The sequence below is a fragment of the Nothoprocta perdicaria genome, unplaced genomic scaffold, assembly GCF_003342845.1.
Source record: "Nothoprocta perdicaria isolate Ctin4 unplaced genomic scaffold, notPer1 scaffold_27, whole genome shotgun sequence".
Classification (NCBI taxonomy): Eukaryota; Metazoa; Chordata; class Aves; order Tinamiformes; family Tinamidae; genus Nothoprocta; species Nothoprocta perdicaria.
The window spans coordinates 5,352,802-5,359,121 of record NW_020455499.1 but is presented as its reverse complement, the minus strand read 5'-3'; positions in this window follow the sequence as shown (position 1 = coordinate 5,359,121).

Sequence of the window (6,320 nt, the reverse complement as noted above, 5' to 3'; positions counted from 1 at the left end):
TTGCATATCTTTTAAGTATCTGACTATCTTCTGGCCTGCACACAAAAGAATCTCCGGAGGCACAAATCTCGGAAAGTGCATAATGAATAAATGGAAAGCTGTTTGCATGTTAATACAATCCTATTCTTACATGTGTTTTATGAAAAAGCAACTCTTTATTGCAACCAATTTTGGCACATATTGGTGACTAAAACGGACAGATGCATTGTGAGAGCTGCACAAAAAAAAAAAAAAAAAACTCATCAAATCCTTTTTTTTTTCTTTTTTATTCTTTTTTTCTGAATTGCTTAAAATATGCAAAAGCTCAAAAGCTTTTAGAAAACTCCAAAGATCCAGAGTTTACCTAAGTGGAGATTCCAGTTCTGTTTTTTCTTGTTCCTTCTGTTCTATAATTGCATGCTTAATACTGTAATATACATTTAAGAGTACAGAATAAAAATGGACGGACAATCTATTACTTGTGAAAAATATTGCCTGGGGAAAACAGGCAATAACCTGGAAAGTGATGTTCCAAACACATGAGTGTCTTTCATGATAATGTGTATGTGTTTTGCTCCCTGCCTTATTCACTAGGTGCACTCAGTCTCCAGCACTTGGTGACAATAGGAAGTACCTAATAAACACAGTGTAAATGAAACTAAGGGCAGTCTCTCTCCTTATTCTTTGCACGTGCTTGTGGTAAAGAGATTAAAATATCAGCTGAAGCTCTGCCTTAAAATAATATTTCTAGGAAGCGTTTTTCACTAAGTCAGGAGCACCACTGAAAATTTACAGTCGCACAATTTCCATATAAATGAAACCAAAATATCACCTGCCATGTTCTCAAGACTCTGTTGCTAGTCATGAAGAAATATGTACTTTTAAAAAATGTTTAATAAAGTAAAAGCACAAAGAACCTTCCTAAAGAAAATGACTATATAAAAGATGAAAAAAAAACTTTTGAAAATTAAGAATAAAAATAATAAAAAACCCAGAGCACGGGGTAAAAGGGATCACTAGACATCTAAAGTGCCGTGATCTTAAGTGAGGAGATGCTATGCCTGGACTGTGGTGGACAGTTTAACTTGGCCTCCCCAGTCATGAGGAGTCCCGATGCTTAACTATCCTTAGCATTGAGAAATTCTTTTTTCATGACTAACCTTACTCTCACTTGCTCCARATTAATCCCATTATTTTTACACCATTCTAAGTGGACATGGAGCATAATTTATTGCCCTTTCTTTGCAATAACTTTGGAATAGCTCTAATTACACTACGTATGCTTACTGATGGTTATAATTTCAACTAAATCAGGTAATTGGAAGGTTAACTACTCACTGAAAATTATCACAGCTTAAATAAAATATAGTTAATGAGTCCCTCTCCTAAAAAATTATACTTATAAAATATGAAGCCACGATGAGAAATTCTGTAGATTAATTATCAAGAAGGATAACCACAGTGAATTTACTTTGTAATTGTGCTATTATTCCCATGTATTTACAGCTGAGTGATTCAAAATTAGGGGCATATAAGGTAATAACTAATTCAAAATAAAATAAATATGAGTATGAAAAAAAACCTGTAATAACAGTTCCTGAACTTAAAACTATTACCCAAAAAATGGAAGCAATGCTTAGTTTGCATATGTAGATGACTATTATGATTTGAGTAAGAAAGTTACTTAAGTATATTGATTAAAATGAAGCTGGGGCTTAATTACTTCCCTGGGCTGTGCATATCTGTAAAAATGACTTTCCAACCTTACTGAGGAGTAAGAGATTAATAAAGCCTGACTACTTATGGTCTTTGGGGACAATAAAATAATGCAATACCCGACTGTAAACCCCAGMCTGTGTCAGGCTCCCTTCCCAGTTCCTGGCTGGGAGTCCCAGCATGGTGGCATGTCCCCATTGAGGTAGAAAAAGGAGAATGATGAACTCAAGACTTAAAGCATCTGGGCTCAGCTCTAAYAAAGATCTAGGCTTCGCCTCCCATAAACTACATGTTTTGTGCAGTTGTGTTAAAATCAAGGGCATGTCACAGAAAAATTCTTCAGGTTGCCGCTCCCGTGATGAAAGTCTGTACTTGGCATTAGGCAGTATTATGTATAAATGCATTAACTTTCGTTATTTCTATTGCTGTGGAATACAAGAAACAGATGATATTCAGCTTGAGAGGCAGCAGAGTAGTGGTAGTTGTGTATATACATATACATAAACTTACAAATAAATATACATATATATGCACATATAAATATATAGTATATATGCGTATATGCTCTGCATATGTATTATATAGGCATTCTATATGTATACCTATGTATTTGCATATGTATACTATATGGGCATATATACATATATACTATGTATACTGTATATTCATTGTGTGTATATGTGTGTGTATGTGTGTATATATATATATATATATATATACACACAGACACACATACAGAGAAAGAGAGAGAGAGAGTTGAAAAAGTGTGTTTCAAGGCAAGACAAGAGAACATTATTTTTTCATCTAAGCAGTGGGAAAGAATATGAGGAGGGTACAAGAATGTGAGAAAACTAATCCAGAAATTTCACTACTTAAAGCTCTATGGAGTGAGGAAATAAAGGTGGAGAAAGTTTCCACCTGAAAGCTTAATCTTCCTCCCTTTGATATTAAAATGCACTGACTTCAGCAGTCCAGGGTTTTGAATCAACAAGATTCAGATGGAAAGACTGCCTTTGCAGAAACAGTGAAGATCCCTGCATCCATATCTTGCCGGAGAGTTACACAAGTGAAACGCCTGACTTTTTATCCTGTGCCCTAGAGAACTGAAGCCAACCATTGATTTGCTGCCTAGGCTGCATTCCCACTTGGTCTGCTCGCCCGCCTTTGATGTATATTACCATATACTTTATGCAAGAAGTCAATATTTAGCTCAAGGGTTTGAATAGAGGAACTCAAAGGGATATAATAAAGGTTGGCAGATTCTAATGTATATAGCATTTTCTATAGAACACTAGGTGACAGATTTGATTTTCTTTCTTACATATTAGTAAAATATTTATTCCCTTCAAAGCTTGCACAKCTTCTTTACTATTAACTTCATTTGTGTTATACTTGCTGATGTAGGTGAAAATCTGACCTTCCTGGGAGACTAAATTTTCCCCTAGTCACAAAACGTTATTTCCCTTGACCTCCTTGGACATAGMTCATACTCAGAGGCTTCTTTGTTGCAGCACAGAAAGGTTTTCTTTGCAGTTAAGATTTGATGGGCTAGTTGGCACCAGCTTTTCCATATCTAATGTAGCAAAAGGCAGGGAAACTCAAGGGACATGGGAAAAAACCTCAAATCCTGAAACTCAAAGGTAGATATGGAGTGTAATTATGTCCTATACAGTCAAAAAAGGGAGGAAAGTGAGGGTGGAAGCTGTGGCTTGTCCGCATATAGCTCGCAGATCATGTCCCTCAGTGCTGGTGGGAGCATTACGCTCAGTTCAAGCTCGGGATCAGGACCCACATGTGCTGCCACCAGTGCATAGAGCTACTTCTCTAATTCATGGCTAACAACTGTTTTGTCCTTTCTCTGCACAGACTCATGTAGACCCAGCTTTGTTAGTTTGTTCACTTCCCTTGAAGGCAATCCTGGCATAGGACCCTGGTGGTAGAAAGTCCACCACAAGAAGAGGCAGAAGTGAAGGCATCTTCTGCTAAGGGAGCTATAGTGGGAGAAGAGCATTATACAAAGATAAGCAGATTTATGGAATTTAAGGCTTGCCAGGCTCACCATAAGATCCTCAAAGCTGACCCTATGTGTGAGACAAGCCACTATAGACAACCTATATTGAGCAMAATAGCTGCATTTGCCTTAAGTAGTACTTATGCATAGTGAATGTACATCTTTCTAGAAGATATCTGGCCCTGATCTGAAGGTCTCTTGTCTATTATTTCCCATAGCRGTTTATTCTAGTGGTTAAATACACACACACACAAACAAGACTCTTCCATCAAACACTCATACCTAATTCTCACACAGTTTTTATCTTTGTCCTGAGACTTAATTTAAATTTCTTGTGTACATGCAGCCTTTGTGCTCTTTACACTTTTCTCTCCTAAGCTGAGGAGTCCTCATGTAGTCAGCACTGCAACTTGGGCTCATTTTATCCCTTATCACCAGACCTTTCATATAATGTCTTTGTGGCTCTTCTGCTCCACCTCTCCATTTTTCAGTATCTAAGAAATGGTAAATGTGTGCTGTAGGTGGAAGTGTATGCCCTTTATACTAAAAATGGAGCAGCTTTAGGCAGAGAAAGGCTATGGCCAGGCCAGCTGTCAGAAGCAGYGACTCACGGCTGTATCCCTGCTCCCTGGGATAGATAACTACCGGATGCAGCAGCAGTCACCGCAGCAGCAAATAAATCTGTTGGCAATGCAGCCTTAAATGCCATGATGGAAAGTCATTTGTCATTTAGCAAGAGCAGAAAATAAAGTTTAGAGCCTGATGTGTATTAAATTTTTCCATACACAAAATCAATCATCTTAATCAATGAATATTGATTGGCTCAAAAAACAGGGTAAAAAGGCAAGACAAAAAATGTCACCTTCTACAATGAAGGGTGCAAAAACAAGACTATTTTCTAGATCATTTCCAGGATAGACTAAGCATAGCATTGTCCCTAAGAAGTTTCATGAACTGCCCACYTTCATTCAATACATCAAATCATATATCTTAAGATATTCATCTCTGTACATTACACTGAGTAATGGACTTAACTCTGTCATTGAATATCTTACTCCAGATCTTGAATTGCTTAGTCATTAGATTTGATTTCACCAGGATCATTTTTGTCCCACATTACTCGATTCATCACTTCATGCAAAGGGCTCRTCTCATATGCAACAGAGAAGCCAAATGAAATCAGTCACCATTAGGCCACTTGCCTAGTACCAACTGTCTTTAGTACAGGCAGAGAGCAGGTAGACAGATCTTTCTGTAATTAGACTTTTCTGTATTTACAATACAGATACTGTAATGCTAAAACCCTCAGATTTCTTCGTCTACCTCACTTCATTTTCAGTGCATCAAAAGACTTTCAATTACAAATTTAGAAGATGAAGTGCTGCATTTTAATGTTAATCTTCTGGAGTTTGTGGGCTAGGAATAAGACACTTTCTTAGCTTCAGTTGTACCTTAAGGGAATTAGGTATTGTCAAGTGAAAAAGATTTTTAAAAATGTAGTTTTATTTAAATTGTTCCTAAAGGAATATATTCTGTTCTCAGAATAACTGAAGTAATACACAAAGAGGTGTTCTGCATTCATGGAGAAGGAACTGAAAGAAAGATTTAGCCTACTGAGCTGTAATATGAAATATTTGAATTCTAGAAATACCATGAAGAGCAAGGGATTCAATTGTTCTATTTTGATGGGTTTCTGTCCTCACGCACACAACTGACTCTTTTTCTTTCATTTTTCTTTTTTTTTCTTTTTCTTTTCTTTCTTTCTTTTTCTTTTTTTTTTTTAATAAATCTGCGTCTGTCTTGTATGCCTGAACAGGGAAAGATTTCTGCACTGCCTCTGTCTTGAACTGGTCCCAGAATGGAGGTATCAGGTAGTAACACAGGACTGATGTCAAAAAGACAAAAAGTCATGGATCAGATAAAAGATATTGCAAGAACAAGGCATGATCATGCAGATCATAGAGCTGATCGTTTTCAAGAGAAAATCACTTTTGTTCCCCAGAGAAGGGAGTAAGACCTTAAGAAAACAGTATCTGTATCTCTCTTAAATGCAGGCTATACTATCCTAGCCATAAACATGTCTCAAGTCTTTCATCATGCAAATGAACCTACATGTTTAAATTTAGGAATAAACATTGAGGAGCACTATGAGAAGAGCTTGATGCTCTCTGACAAATATCCCAAAGACTTTTCTGTCATATCAGTTCAAGGAAAGACTTTGGCTCTGTAACAGTTTTAATAAAAAACTGTTTAATAAAAAAAAAAAAAAAATGACCTGGCTAAAGAATGGACTAGATATCTCTTGGAGGTATCTGCCACCCCATTCCTGCTAAGCCCTTTTCAATCTATACCAAGTTTTCTTCCGGTTAATATATTAAAAGTAATAATAATATTAAAGTTTTCTCTGAAGAGGAAAATACACAGACTTTCTGGAAAAAAAAAAAAAAGGTAAATAAAAATAAATGGTTGCTTGGGACCTCTCTAACTGAATGATTTATCAGCTAGTTGTTTCGCTGAGATAAGTCTGCAGTTGCCAATGTTATAGCTCCAGCCTCGGGCATGACACAGTCGGCCACAAAAGAGTAAATAACCTCTTGCTCTGCTGGAAGACTCC